The following is a 16051-nucleotide window of genomic DNA, read 5'->3' as shown; positions in this document are numbered from 1 at the left end:
GCGGGATATCCTACACCTCTCGCTGTTCTCTTCGTGGAGGCTTGCCAGAGACTCCGGGGTTTTCAACTAAGAGGAATATAAATGGAAGTTTGACAAGAGGAGAACGGAACAACGTTGGAGTTTCACGGTGTATGTCGCCAGTCAAGCGTCGCCCCAGGGGTGTCCGGGCAGAGGTAAATGACTTGGTGGGTGTGAAGAGAGGTAAACCTGGCCCCCGGAGGGCGAGTATCAATCCCCAGCTACCAGAGACTGTAGTAGCAGCTATTGCAAGTACAGGACTAGAGACTTGTGGTGATGGTTTATTAAGGGGGATTGAACATACAGCGTCACAATTGGAACTGCCCCAACTCCCCCTAGAGGAAGTCCGAAGGGAACCTCTGGGAAAGGGTGAGTCGTTGATCACAAGGTATTTCCGGAACACAACCTTCCCCCGCAGGTTATGGCAAATGCTCAACCCATTTTAGGCAATTTGAGAGCATTAAAACAAGCCACGAGTTTGGATAAAAATATGTCAGATCAAGCAGTTAAGGAGTTAGAAGGACAGAGGGTGGGTTCTTCCGGTTCAGTAACCTTGTCGGAAACGGAAACAGAGGGTATCCACCCTGGTGGTTCAGTGACTCATAGTACAGATTTACAGGCTTTGTTAATTTCCCTTACTAAAGAGATTAGGGAGAAATTCGAGATCTCAGAAAATAATCAAGCCAGAATCCGGGAAGCCTGTGAAGTTTTGGAAAGCAAAATTAACTTGTTATCGGACCGGTTGGGTAAAATGGAGGCTGTGGTGGAGGTTCAGGAGGAGAGGTTGTTAGTACAATCTAAGGATATTTCTCAGTTAAAACGCGGAGAACAGATGTTGCAGGATAAGCTTGAATCATTGGAAAATAACATGAGGAGAAACAACATAAGGCTTTTGGGAGTTCCTGAGGGATTGGAAGGGGAGGATATCAAAACCTACGTGATCGCCCTAATCAAGGAGGCTAATCCAAATATAGCAATGCTTAATTTAGAGGAAGATATCCAAAGAGTTCATCGGGATCCGTTCAAGAAGAACCCCGGAAGGAAAAACCCGAGGAGGATTTTGATAAATTTCAGTACATATACAACTAAAGAGAGAATCCTGTCTGAAGCCCTTAAGGTTGGAGCCTTCTCGAAGGGAGACTGGTCCTTCCGTATAAGATCAGATGTCTCTAAAGTAACATTGGACAGGCAGTGGGAACTGGGAAATTTTATGTGGGAGCTCCGCTCTCTTGGGGCTACGGTTCAATTGAGATTTCCGGCTGCTTTACGTATTATGTGGAAAAACAAAATGTATAATATGAGAGATCCGGGAGAGGTTAGCGCTTTCCTAGAACAGATTAAGGCGTCTTAGTGAGATCTGGGAAATTCCCGCCCGACGGAGAGTTCAAACAAGGGATAACAGGATGGTTATCCTAGGAGAAATAGGGAGGGTTCCCTTGGGGGGGTGTTTTGGGTGTGTGTCGGTGTTGGTGGAGGGTGAGGGTGGCACTGGGTGTAGGGGTTGGGTGTGGGTTAGGTGTTTAGAAAATGATAAAAATAGGAAAGTCCTTATAACTTGCTTAGATAGGAAGGGGGAGGTTTTATATGCAAGCCTTTTTTTTCTCTCCTTCTGGGTATGACTAAATATGGTAATTTACGATTAAAATTTCTTTCTTGGAATGTTAATGGCCTAAGGGTGCTACATAGGAGGAGGAAGATTTTTGAATATTTAAGATTGGCTGAGGAGGATATTATTATACTGCAGGAAACTCATCTTCAACGAGAGGAGTGGGAGAGTTGCCTTAAACGACTGAATTGGGTCTCATTTAGTGTATGTTCTTTCCAATCTAGCGCGATTAAAGGTGTGGCAGTTTTGTTTAAAAAGTCTATAAGGTTCAAGATAGGAGAGTTCCAAGCAGACTCCAAGGGTAGATGGGTAGTGGTATAAGTGTGTGTAAGTGGCTACTGGGTAACAGTTGCAGGTTACTACGGTCCAAATTTAGATGACCCGACGCCATTCCAAGAACTATTTAACATTTTACTGTTAGCTAGGTACCCAGTAGTACTAGGTGGGGATTTTAATATATTGTTAGATCCCGTTCTTGATAAATCAACCCCCGGAGGACAGTTAATTCACCCAAAACAAGGGTTCAGGTGAAGAATGCCATGCGGGATCTAGGATTGATAGACATATGGCACTGGAAAGGGGGTGAAGGAGATAGATACACATTCAACAATAAAAAATATGGACATAGATCCAGAATAGATTTAGCTCACAATCCAGCACACCTTTCGGACCACTCAGCTCTAAAACTACATTTGGATATTAGGGTCGTAAGTAAGGGTATTAGGAGTACAATCAATCGCTCTTTACTCTTAAATGATTCGACTGTAGAAGTGTTAAAGAAAGACACAAGAGAATTTTTCTATTATAATCGAGGAACAGCAAATTTAGGGTATGTCTGGGACGCTTACAAGGCTTATATCAGAGGGAGGCTTGTGAGCCTGACAATATACAAGCGTCGCGAAGAAAGAAAGCAGTTGGAGGGCATGGAATCATCTTTAAATACTTTTCAAGTTTTAACTCACAAAGCACGAAGAGGATAAGGTTCGGGTTGACCTAGATTCTTTTTTGGAGAAGCGTAATAGGTTAAAATGGGAAAGTAGCCAATATGCACATTTTGAATATGGAGAAGGTTGTAGTAAACTGTTAGCTTGGAAGGTTAAGTCAGATGTCTCTAAAAGGCATATTTTATCGGTTAAATCAGATCTTACGAACCAGATTTGTGTGGAGCAAGATGAGATTGAGGGGGCATTTGTATCCTTTTTTCAAGAAATGTACTCAGAAAGTTTGGTAAACTCAGAGGAGTCGATTAGAATATTTTTGGAGAAAGTGCATCTTCCAGATTTGGATGAATCAGCAAAGCTGGTATTGAACTCGGAGATAAGTGGGGCTGAGCTTGCTGATGCCATAAAAGCTTTGAAGAAAGGGAAAGCAGTTGGCCCAGATAACTTACCTAACGAGTTATACAAGGTACTGGGGGAGGAACTTATTCCGATTTTATTGGAATTATTCAACTCCATGCTGGTAGAAGGGGCACAGATACCTAATTCCTGGGGAGAAGCTATAATTTGTTTATTATTAAAACCTGGTAAGGATTCAATGTCTTGTTCATCATACAGACCGATTTCCTTGTTGAATTCAGATTACAAACTGTATACAGGGATCTTATCTAGGAGACTGGGGAAAGTTATGGGTAATTTGATTCACTTGGATCAAAAGGGATTTATGAAGGGTAGACAACTCTACGAGTTAACTCACGAATTATTTGCTGCAGTAGATCTAGCAGAACAAAAAAAGGCTCCATTAGCGATTTTGACTTTTGATGCAGCGAAAGCTTTTGATCGTGTTAACTGGTCCTTCTTGGGGGTCGTGTTGGAAAAAGTGGGATTGGGAACTCCTTTTATCAGGACTGTTAGGGAATTGTATAAATGCCCCTCGGCGAGAATCTTGGTTAATGGTCAGTTATCACAGGAATTTAGGATTTTTCGGGGTACGCGACAGGGGTGTCCTTTATCTCCCTTGCTTTTTAATCTATATATTGAACCTTTGGCAATTTTATTACGGGTTTGTAAGGACATTCCCCCGTTTCGGATTGGGGATTGGGAAAAGAAAGTAGCGTTGTTCGCAGATGACCTTATGCTATATACCTGTTATGTGACGACTACTTTACCTATTGTCAAGACATTGATGGAGCAATTTGGTAGATTTTCAGGTTATAGTATAAATACAGAAAAAACTGAATTTATGTGTTGGAATTTGCCCTATGTTTCTCCCCTAGTTAAACAAGAGATCAAATATCTGGAAATTCGGTTTACAAATGATCTAAATGAGGTAGCTAAGTTAAATTTTTACATAACCTATAGAGAAACAAAAAAACTGTTAATAGCGTGGGCTGCTCTTCCACTTTCTATAATCGGAAGATCTAATATTTTGAAGATGTGTATTCTTCCAAAGTTTACTTTTTCATTTAACACAATCCCGCTAGAGTTTAAGGGGAGCTGGTTTAAAAAACTACAGGGAGATCTATCCTCGTTTGTTTGGGCTTCCAAGGGAGCGAGGATTTCTCGGAAAAAGATGAGTAGAAAGAAAGAGCAGCGGTATTGCATCCCCTGATTTTTAGATATTATCTGGCCTTTCAACTAAAAAATACCAGAATGTTATTGAATAAGAAGTCAGAGTATTCATTGGTCTGGAGAGCTCTGACGGCACATCTTGAGGAAGGAGCAGATTATTTTTTATATAAATTTGGTCACCCAAAATACTTCAAGAAGGTGCGTTTGAAGCTTCCTAGACAGGCTTGTAATGTTTGGATCCATCTTCGGAAAGTGCTAGGGATTCCTTACTATTGTAGTTCCGCTCCTATCTGGGACTCTCCCGGTACTCCTGAATGTCTTATCGATAAACTATCAATTCCCTTGAACTAGCGGGATGGTAAGATGGGGTCAGATTATAGAAGGTTCTGATTTGTTAACTTGGTCTGCATTTCAGGAGTGTACTAGAGGGACAACTTCTAAATTCAAGTATCTTCAGTTATCCAGTTGGGTTAATTCTCGACGAGCAGGAGAACTAGGGAGGAGCTCATGGGAAGGGAAATTAAACCAGATAAATATTAAAAAAGAAGTAGCCTTTTGGTATCATGCCCTGTTGGAATCAGTAGACGACGCCCCCTCCCTCCCTTTGTCGAAATGGGGAAGGATCTTTCCAACCCTAGAAGTTACAGCTTTGTGGCAGAAGTCTTTTTCAGAATTATGGTTTACTATTAAATCTGCGGGGTTGAAGAAAAACCATTTGTTTACACTACATAGGGTTTATTGGACACCTGCTAGATTAACAGCTATTGGGAAATTCAAGAAAAACTGTCCGCGGTCTGGGGAAGACAACGCAGATGATGTTCACATGTTTTGGCAATGTTCAATGTTGACTAAGTATTGGAAAGATTTAGGAAATACTCTGAATGTAATTTTTGATGTAAATTTAAGAATAAACCTTCTTATGGTGGTGTTTGGGGTTTGTGACCCGGGCATAGACCACCAGAAATTATCAGTACAACAGGAGCACTTGTTGTTTGTATTAATGCTTTTGGCTAGACGTGAAATATGTCGTAAATGGGTGGATCCATTGCCCCCCCCTTGTTAAAGATTGGCAAGCTTCAGTGAATCGATTGTGTAAATTGGAACAATGCGGTCCTTTTACTAGAAGAGATCATTTTTGGGTGGATTGGCAAAATGTTTATCAGTAGCTTACATATGTGGAGTAGTCTCAGTCATATAACTCATGCTTTGCGGTTTCTTTGTTTGGTCTCCTCCTCCTGGAATTTAAGTCCAATGATTAGAACTCCCCTCACCTTTTTGGGTGCTGCTTTGGTTATGACCAGGTCTCAAAGAAAATAGTAAGAATTGGTCGATGGCAGTTGACTGGGAAAAGAGCAAAATATTGAACAGGTGGGGCGGCCCAGCAATGCTGTGGACCGCACACCTGGATTCATACCATAAGTGTCTCGGCTTTTGCCTTTTTCCTCTTAACCAAAGCATGGGTGGCGAAATGAGGACAAAAAAAAAATAGTAGCCTTATTTTCAATTATTGACTGTCGAAGTAAGTCCTGACTTTGAGGACCTGAACTTTGGCTGCTTTGTGAACTTTCCATAGCTACCTCAGTAGCAATTAGATCTTCTTGTTCAGTTTCATTATTCAACATTTTCAGGTAGTTTAGGAATACTGAGCACTCAGTGCTATCGTTTACATCATTGAAAGAGTCTTAATAGCAGTCAAACTCACCTAGTAATGTTGCTTCACAATGCCAAGGTTTAAACAGCTACAAAAGTCCCAAATAGAAACATTATCTTTTTCCACCAGTCTGGCAACTCAGTTTTCTATAGTTATTTAGACTGCCTTTGCTATGGCACACCAAACACCCATTGCAACCAACTACTACAAATTTACCTTCCTGTACATTTTCTGTTGCATTGTTTCTCTATATGTATTACTGGAGTACTTCATAGAAACAAACATTTTCAAAATGAACACTTCTTTTTGGATAGTAAGTGTCCAACATGTTTTTGTTTTTACAATGCCCGTTCTGTCTGGATCAGTTTCAGCAATACATTGACTTTCTGGAAAAGATTTCAAAACTCTGTTTCAAGTTGATGCTAGGCCTAGGCTCACCCAAACAAACCATTTTGACTTATAATATAAACTAGCAGAACTGAACCGATCACAGCATTCATAGGATCCAACTTCTCTGCGCATAAGCATCTTGAAACTAAAACTCCTAAAAGTTCCTAACAGTTTGTTTTGTTAGGAACTTTTCAGCAGAAATCTCATCCCACATATCTTTCATCTCTGCTTTCTCAGATTTTCTTATGTATGAATTTACATAACAAGCAACAACTATAGAGCTGTCTGCCACAAACTAAATATACTTATTGGTATACCACATTTTCAAAATGACAGGTTTGTAGTCCTTAATATATTTTCAAGCATCTGTTCTTCTGAGGTTGTAGGTGTTCTTGGGTAATTTACGAGTACGTGTCCCACTGCAGACAAAAAACTGTTGACGCTTCTTTTTGAAAGAACAGGTCTTAGAAATCCAAAACAACATTTAGTGTAAAAATTTCCTTTTGCTCTGTACTTCTGCTGACTGTACTTTCCACATCTATGAGATTGGAAACACAGTACTTGTTGCTTTAGCCTTTTTTTCCTCAGTGTGATTTGGAATACTAATGTGATATACTGTTTAATGAAGGAAAATACGCATTCATCTGTATCTGTTTCCAATGAAGGTGCATCTTTTACCCATTTCAGCATATGAATATGAGAAGCACATCTTGCTTTGTACTCTTTTCGCCAAATGAAATCCGTAACTTCTCCAAGAGGTGGATTTCTTTTGTTGCAGGTGTAGGACAACAGAGCTTGAATACTGTGGTTTAAAGTACCTGCAGGATCCAAAGTACAAAGTTCTCCTGGAGTCTTCAATGCCTTTTAATGTTAGAGTTTGCTTCTCTCCAAAACTCTTATAAATCATCCCATGCATACTCTGCACAACTCAGTGTTACAAACCAAGTTGGTGCACCTAAATTTCATCACATACTCTTGAGCTCAACGTAACGATGATACCATTATTCATTGGTCCCATGTTAGCGTGCCATCAAATTATATTTGAGCTACTCATCTTTTCCATGAATTCTTGCAAAAGTCTTTTGCAGCCTTATGTTGCACATGAACTCCTGTCTTAACCATATGGTTGACAGCATATTACAGTCCAGAGAAATCACTTTCAAATAAGAGATAAAGTACATATGGAATACTTTGTCCAAATCTAGGGTCCTCTAAATATAATCTTGTTGACCTATACTCAGCTACAGGTATTTGGACAATTTTGGGGGTCATAATAACATCCACTTACTCCTGTTGGAAATAGTTGAGGAAAACATTCAGCTTCTAAACTTGTCTCTCACACACTTATCAGAGCTCCTTTAGCTTGTTTTATCTGATAAAGTTCAATAGCATCTCCCATAACCTCTTTTGAATGATGTGGATGGATGTTGTAGAGCTTATGTATTGTTTCAGCTCTACTTCTATCCACTTTTTCAAACTGTCCACTTGAAGGCAACATTTCTTCCTCTATGCAGTTTCCATGTGCGACAATGTCTACATCTTTATGGTACGCATTATTTTCCTTAAGATACAATGTAGCTTTCTTAACTTTATTTACATCCACTAGTTCCTAAGAGATTCTTTTGTTTTCCGTGGGCACACCATTCACTAGAACAACACGCGGTTCATCCAGATTTCTTTCTACGCCCACAGTTTCAATACTGCGTTTAGAATCTAAAGGTAAATACACAACTGTACCTTACACAACTCTACCTTTTAAGCCTTTTTTGAAGCTCAGTGAGTGGCAGTGTCCTAGTCTTTGGTTACATATGAACAATTGCTTGACAAGGTTGTATATGTATGAGTATTTCTTAATAAACATTCATATATCGAAGTTCCTCTGGAATTTAGCCACCTCTAACTTATTGTGTATTGCTCTGCCAGGCATTTTGTTGTCCTCTAATTTGTCTTAACGATACGTACACATGATATTGCATGTCGACAAATCAAAACGTTCCTCCACAAATGGATACACTGCAAATTCTAGCCACTTTTCTCTGTTTTCTTATTCAGTTTTCAAGCACACATCACCATTTCAAATTTGGCCTTTGTAGTGTGTGCGCCAACAACAAATACAAACATAGTTTGGTTTCTCTGTAGAAACTGCATTATACTTTACTATTTCTCGTCTAAAGTTATCAGCCCTAATATCTGTGTTTTGTTCCTCTACACCTGAACATACCAACTCCTCATTTTGTCCAGACTGCGGTTCAGGACCAAAGAAGCGTAAATGAATATCTTCACAAACATTTTCGACCTCTGATACTGTACTAAAGAAAAGTGCTTTGTTAATTTCTCCTAAGCACAATGCAGGACCTTTTACAAAGAAAAGTCTTCTAACTAAATTTAACTTTTTTGAATGATGAACACCAGTGAGTGTCCCTTCAAATATGAATAATTCTTGACTTTGCATAGATCTAACACTTGCAACGTTGCAATTTTTCCGCTTCATATATCTGTCTGGAAATTGACGTAGAAAATGTTTTAATAGATCAATTGATTCTTGGTGAACACTACAAATACTACTGTAGTTCCATTTATACACAGTGGCATGTCTATGCCTTCCTTGTACCTCTTCAGCTATTTTCTTCTCTGCATTTCTAGAAACCATCTCCTCTTTTGCAGTGGGAGTACCATCTTTTACCTTGTAACATTGATCAGTTGTTTCAAGTGGATGCACTAATATGTTCTCTTATAAGTAGCTTTGTTAATTAAAGAAAGCCTCAGTACTAGACTTATGCTCCCATTGTCTTTTGAAGGTTTTGCAAAAATTACTTTTATTAAAAAAGCCTTTTTTGGCTTATGTTTTCATAGACAACACTGTTTTATCCAATGTGCTCATTCTGTTTAGTATCAGAGAAATAGTTTGCACTTCAGGATAAACACTTTATCAACTACACTCTCACTATGTTGTTTTTGCTTTAGTGCTTCCCTTTTCCTCTTATACTGCTTCATGTTCCATACCACAATCTGAGTTACCCTACTTATAACCATTCTATTTCAAATTTCTTTAAATTGTTTCTGCCTCCTTGTCAAACTGTGTTTTAATTAGATTTCTCACTTTCACTGTGACTTAATCCTTCTCATTTGTGAGTTGTTTTAAAACCTTACTTTTTATTTGCAGGTTTTCTCAAATTTTGTATTTTTCCACATACTGTTTTAAGAAACTCCTTAGTTCTCTTACCAGCAGGTCTTTTTATCCCCCAGCACATTCTCTCCAGCTTATCCTTTTTTTATCTTACTTTTATGCACACAGTACTCTTTCTTCAGTTTTTTCTCCTCTCATTCTTTCTCTGCATTGTAAATCCTCATTTTCAAGATGACTAGATATCTGAAAAACAACTACATTTAACTTCACATGACACACTATTAGATAACATACCATAAGTGAATAAGTATCTACATAAGTAGTTATGTCATTGTGTAGCACACTCTGTATGTGTCTCAAAATGGGTGTATACATGAGTATAGGAGCACCTGTACAAATGGGTTACTGAGTGCGTAAGGGGTTGAGTGCCTATGTGAATGAGTGTATCTGTGAGTGTGTCAGTGGATGTGTGGATGTGTAAGTATCTATGTGGGTATCTGAGTGGCTGTGTTAGTGAGTCAATGGGTGTGTAAATAGGCATGTCAATGTCTCTATGGGTGGTAACTGGCTGTGTTGATGAGTGTTTAGGTATCTGCATGCGCAACTGTCTCTGTTAAGGGTGGATACATAACTGCTATGTGGAATTGCCTCTGTTGCTGCCGGACTTGGGTGTGTCAGTGGCTGTTTGGTTTGTAATTAGGTATATGTATGACTGTATGTGTAGGTAACTGGGCATATGTGTGTTTATTCATTTATGATTGGCTGTATGGACGTTTGAGTGGGTGTGACAGTGCTAGTATGGGTCTGTGACTGACTATGTAAGTGGATGTATAAGTGAGTAAATGGATGTGAGAATGCTTTTATTGGTGTGCTTCTGAGTGTCAGTCACTGTCTGGCTATATGAGTGGTGGGTACATAAGTGCTTTTGTGGGAGTTTAACTGTGTGTGTAAATACCTGCCTGACTGAGTGGGTATAAATTACACGCTATTAAATTGCATACTATAACCAAGCATGCATTTCCAAATTGAAACACATCTGTTCATAGTGGCTTGACAAAATAGCTATATTTTCTGTATACCAATTCCTCTTTCTCCTTTGCTGGTCACTGTTTTTACTTAATCTTCTCATCTAACTTCCCTTCTGTCATTTCCTTTTACTGTTGTGTCTAGAAGCTGCACATTTCTTTTCAGCTTATATGCATATACGTATTTTTTATATACTTTTTATTAGTACACTCTAATTCACATACATGTAAAATCTCTTTGCTGTTCCCCCACCTCTTATTATCATTTGTTATCTCTTTTTAATGCAAATCACAACTTAGAAATATAGCAGTGCTCTTCCATTCCTAGTACAGAGGTACCAATAATGCCTACCCTTCCCTCTGTGCTTTCACTCATACTCATGTAAATAGCAAATCACAGGCTTCCTTTCATCTTTTATTTTAGCTATTCCACTTGTAAATGATCACTATTTTTTAACCCTTTCTATGTTTCCTTTAAAGAAGCCCAATTTGGTAAGTTTTTTTGGGCAGATCCGTGGATCATCCGCATAGCTCAGCACACCCCCACATATAAATCAACGGCAAATATGTGGCTCCACACTGAAGCCCTTACAAGCATTTAACAATATTCTGTCAGTGCTTTCCATTTATATTTTACTTTGTAAAAATACTCGGTTACAAACCATACACTCCCTACTGAGCAATTTCAGATCTCATGATTTGTGCACTGTAGTGGCAATGATCTAGGCATAAATACTGGTGTGGACTAGAAATACTGATGAAGGATACCTTTGGGGAATTAATGACACTTTCCCATATACTGCCTTGGTGTTCTTCAACATCTGCCAAATACAGTGTTCAACCAAATGGTGTCCACAGATAGAGAAATCAGAAAACATGTTAATAAAAAGGTTTCTACAGTCCTCTGAGATCACAACATGGGCTCTATATACCACTACAACTTATCTTCGATGCAGACGGAATCTGTTGAAAAGATGGAGTCCATTTCACAGACGGAGGCAACAGGGTGTTCCTCAACAACTTAAGACTGCATCCTTTTCGTTGGTGTAATTATCATCTGCACGTGATAAACACAAAGGCTCTTTTCAGAGCCAACCCCTTTTCCAAACACTAGTTTGTTTTCTTTTCAAATCATTTTTTTAAAGTTTGCACTTGAACCCGTGGATCAACTAAAAGCAAACAATCAGTACAAAACAGCAACGCATTTTGGCTCTGTGATGGATCTGTGGATCCTTTCCTAACCAAAAGCACTCATTCAAACACCACCAAATTAATACAGTGGCCTGTGAGTGGCTGTATGGGTATGTGAGAGAATGTGTGTGTGTGTGTATGTTGGTGTGTGAGCAGGTATGTGGGTCTGTTAGTGAGTATCTGAGTAGCTGTAGGGGTGTGAGTTATTGTGTGAATGGCTGTGGTGGTCTGTAAGTAGAGCTATGAGTGTTTTTGTGACTGTGTGTGAGTGAGAGTGGGTGTGTCTGGCTATGTGGGTGTGTGAATGGCTGTGTATGAGTGTGAGAGTAGGTGCACAAGTGTCTGGGTCTGAGTGGCTGTGTAGGTCTGTGAGTGTTTTTTTGGGTTGTGAGGTGGTGTGTGTGGCGCTCTATGGGTGTATGAATGGGTATGTGATTGATTGGTTCTGAGTGGATGAGTGGTTTTGTGGATCAGAGTGGGTATGTCAGTGGCTGGAAGTGTGTGTGAGTGGGTGTCAGTGGCAGATCAGTATGTGAATGTGGGTAGATGTGACTGGGTGTGTGAGTGGTTGTGTGGTTCTGTGAGTGGGTGTGTGAGTGGCTGTATGGGTCTGTGAATAGGTGTGTGAGTGGTTGTATGTGGCTGTGTGAGTGCTTGTGTGAGTGGGTGGGTGTTTGAATGGTTGTGTGGGTCTGGTAGTGTGTGATTGAGTGGCTATATGGGTCAGTGAGTGGGTGTGTGACTGGATGTATGGGTGTCTGTGAATGTGTGAGTTACTGTGGGTGACTGTGTGGGCATGTGAACGAGTGTGTTTGTGAGTAGGCTTGTGTTTTTTTTGTTTTTTTGATTGGGCTCCAGAGCCGTTGCGGATTTACACAGGAGCCTCTATGAGCGCCACAGTGGATCCGCAAATTCTCACGGGTGCAAAAAAGTCCAAATTGGGTGCAATTTCTTATCCATGAGGGATCTCCTACAGACCCCTCTATCAAACCCATGGGATCTACCCTGACCCCTTCATTCAATTCCATCCCTTAATTTTTGCCCCATGAGACTGGGCCCTGACTTAGAAAATGGTGGCCATTACATTTCTCTCAGATTGCAGCCAACCATGGCATTGCTGTTGGCGTATGGTTCTGCGAATCCGCCATGGGGGATCTGCGTCTCTAGAATTCCTAGGAGAAATTGCATGGGGAAAAAGATTTATTTTGTGACACCTCCCCACCCCCCCTTTTCTCTGCCCCACTTGACGAATTACCCCGAAACTTTCCACATAGCAGCTGAAATCACTGGCAAACTAGTTTTGAAAATTTCATGAAGATTCGTCAAACTGCGCCAAAGTTATTAGCAAAACAGAACGCTTTTCCTATGGAAACATAGATCCTAACTATAACTGCATAGTGGCAACCTCAGTAGGTAACATATATAAGATATATATATATATATATATATAGAGAGAGAGATAGATGTAGATCTGTATATATTCATAGATAGTGAATAAATGGGGGGAAAGGTAAGGTTAAAGTAACATAATAGTTAGGTGAATGTCAGTGAGAGCATTAACATTTTGAACTAAAAAACTACAGAAATTCACCAGTTGTAGTTAGTAGAGTTAACTATAACTACTTGAACCACTGCACTGATTATGATGTCACATATTACATCACTCATGATGTTTTATGATATCATTTACAACATAACTGAAAAGTGATGACACCACTGATATCATCCAGTGTAGATTGTTTTTTAGTTCATAGTGGTGGGTAGCTACCGTATTACTTTTCTACTTTATTTTGTACAGCCTGTGTCTAACTAATGGGTGTAAGTGTTTACAAAACGCATATGCTCCGAACGTGTCCTAGGGGTGTAGAGATATTGAATATGTTATCATTCTTTGTATAGTAAAGTATCTCTGACAGGTGACAGTTGATGACTTGAGTTCATCATGTTCCTCACTAGGTTTTTGGTTCTGCATAAAAAGTTTCCAACAAGGCAAAGATTCTACATAGTAGATACTAAGTATTGTAAGCTTTGAGTTTTTAAACAGAATTGTCTCAGCATAACAGTTTCTACGTAGCATAGAAGACTGTGTGCACCTGGTACTAACCTAGGTATGTGTGCTACTTTTGCTTCAGAAAATGGACTGTAAAGTGTTCACCACAGTATGGAAGCTGCAGCATGTATAATCTTTAGCACCTTCAGACCGAAGAGTGTCTTGTTTGACAACTGCTACACAGAGTGTACACTGTTCATGGTAGATACTTTTTAATACTCTGTGGTGTCTGTCTGCAAACAGTGTGGTACAGAGTAAACTCCTCCCACAGAGTAAACACTGTTAACAATACCCCCTTTTCTACTCAAATCAACTTAATTTCTCAATGTAGGTTTGGTGACTGAGAGGGGTTTGATGCAGATAAAAGCTCTCCATAGTAAGGCACTAATTTTGGAACAGACATTCAGTATCTTAAGTAACTCTGCTTTCTCTGAGCAGTTGTATGCATAATCTGATAGAGACATCTAGTTGCAGATTCCTTACTTTAGAATCTTCCCAAGGCACAAGCCTGGATCAGTAAACCTTTTTCCTATAGCACGTCTGTGCATCGGAAGAGGGCATTGTGCGACTCCATATCTGTCGTCCACCAGATCTGACGTCGGCGGAGTCCATATAATCCCCTTGCCGACATCAGTTTCTCCTGTTACTATTTTCTGCGCTCAAAATGAGATGTGAACCTATGCACGAACACCCTATCAATACTGTGGAAAGGACCACAGCAATGACAACATAAAGACAAAGAAAACATGGATAAGAAACACTACCCATGCAGTAGGACAGTATCGCCAAATGATAAATCTATTTGTTCTTATATGTCGTCTGCAACTACATGTTCTACCTTGGAACACAGAGCTGCATTACATGCCACTAAGCAATATCCCTTATCATGTATATGTATATCCTAACCAGACCTACATTATAAGGCACACATGAAATGTTTATCTATTGCAGAGAAAACATACAATTGTCCTCTTTTAAAAATAATTTGAAGACAACGAAAGTAATCATGTAGCATATAAATATATTTTTCCCCAGGAAAAATAGCTAGAGATGATAAAAACATCTTCAAGATATTCTCATTATACATACTTACTGATATGGGAGTATAACAAACAACCGCCTATGTAGTAACCAACATAATTATATATATATATATGATGTATGTATGTCCAATGGCATGTGTAGCTGCAGATACACATGCTGTGCAAATCCCACCATCTAGTGTTGGGCTCATAGTGTTACAAGTTGTTTTTCTTCGAAGAAGTATTTTTTCGAGTCACGGGATTGAGCGACTCCTCCTCTCGTTGATAGTGCTCATGGGCATTGACTCCTTTGTTAGATTGTTTCTTTCTGCCGTCGTGTTCGGACGTGTTCCCTCTCACTCCGGGACTTTAGATTCGGAAGCTTTATATTAACTTTCTCATACCGTCGGTATTGTTTTTGAACGCATTTACCTCTGCAATCGATCCAATAGTACAGTCGGGATCAAAAAAACGCCCTTTCAGGTGCTTGCACCCTTCTTGGGCCTGTTCGGGCCTACTGCGCCATAGCCTGATGGATCGGACTCCATTCCAATTCTGTCCTCAGTGCCATGCTAAATTCCCTTATACCGACCAGCACTTGGTCTGTAATTTCTGACTTTCTCCTGAACATCGTGAGGAAGATAGTGTTGCTTGCCGCTTGTTTCGATCAAAGAAGACACTGCGTGATCGAAAGGCAAGAAGACTCGAGATGGCGTCAAAACATGCAGAGTCAAGCGACACCTTAGAGGAGGAGCAGGCACAGATGCCTGTTTCAATCCCAGATTCAGACTCCGAACAAGGGTCAGAAGACGACAGCCAGCCAATCACAGCGGCACAGTGTGTGAGTACACTTGCCCTACATCCACTTTGAAAAAATCAAGCAAGGCCTTGGTTGCATCACTGCTGTCAAGCCATGGTTCCACCCGAAAAAAAGTAATCTGCGACCAACCCCTGGGTTCGGCGCCAAAAAAGGCCAAAACACCCCATCAACTGGCCACACCTGTTTCGGTGCTGGAGTTGAGCAAGAAAATAAGAAGCTCAACCTTCGACCCGAGCCGACACCTACAAACTTCAGATCCGGAAATAATGCGTCTGGCTTCGGAGCCGAAACCTCGGTTAATACCTTTGGGGCTGAAACACCTCAGAACCGCTACAGGACTTTCGACCCGAATTAAACATATGCTCAAAATATCTATTGAACAATCCTCTAAGGGCACAAAAACAACCTCTGAACGTCAAATAGAGGAATCTGACATTCAACCAATTTTGGAGGTTATGGACAGCAAGCAGAGAAGAATACAAATCCACAAAGAGATTGGGAAAATTATTACTTCTCCACCTCCAGGGACTAAAAGAAAGCTAGCATTCCAAGAGACTCTTGATACTGCCCCACCACCAGCAAAAAATTTCAAGCGAAATTAGAAGCCATTACCTCTTCAGCTTTCTGCTCCACATTCACTG

At 40.1% G+C, this 16051-nt stretch overlaps 1 protein-coding gene across 8 annotated transcripts in view; it reads left to right on the top strand.

Moving 5' to 3' along the window:
- The window catches only part of NF1 (neurofibromin 1), a 1379374-nt gene that overhangs the window by 963862 nt on the left and 399461 nt on the right, over positions 1–16051 (top strand). The gene's annotated exons all lie outside the window — the stretch shown is intronic.

Source organism: Pleurodeles waltl, chromosome 3_2, assembly GCF_031143425.1.
Source record: "Pleurodeles waltl isolate 20211129_DDA chromosome 3_2, aPleWal1.hap1.20221129, whole genome shotgun sequence".
NCBI classification, from domain to species: Eukaryota; Metazoa; Chordata; class Amphibia; order Caudata; family Salamandridae; genus Pleurodeles; species Pleurodeles waltl.
This window is presented reverse-complemented; position numbering and strand designations above follow the sequence as displayed.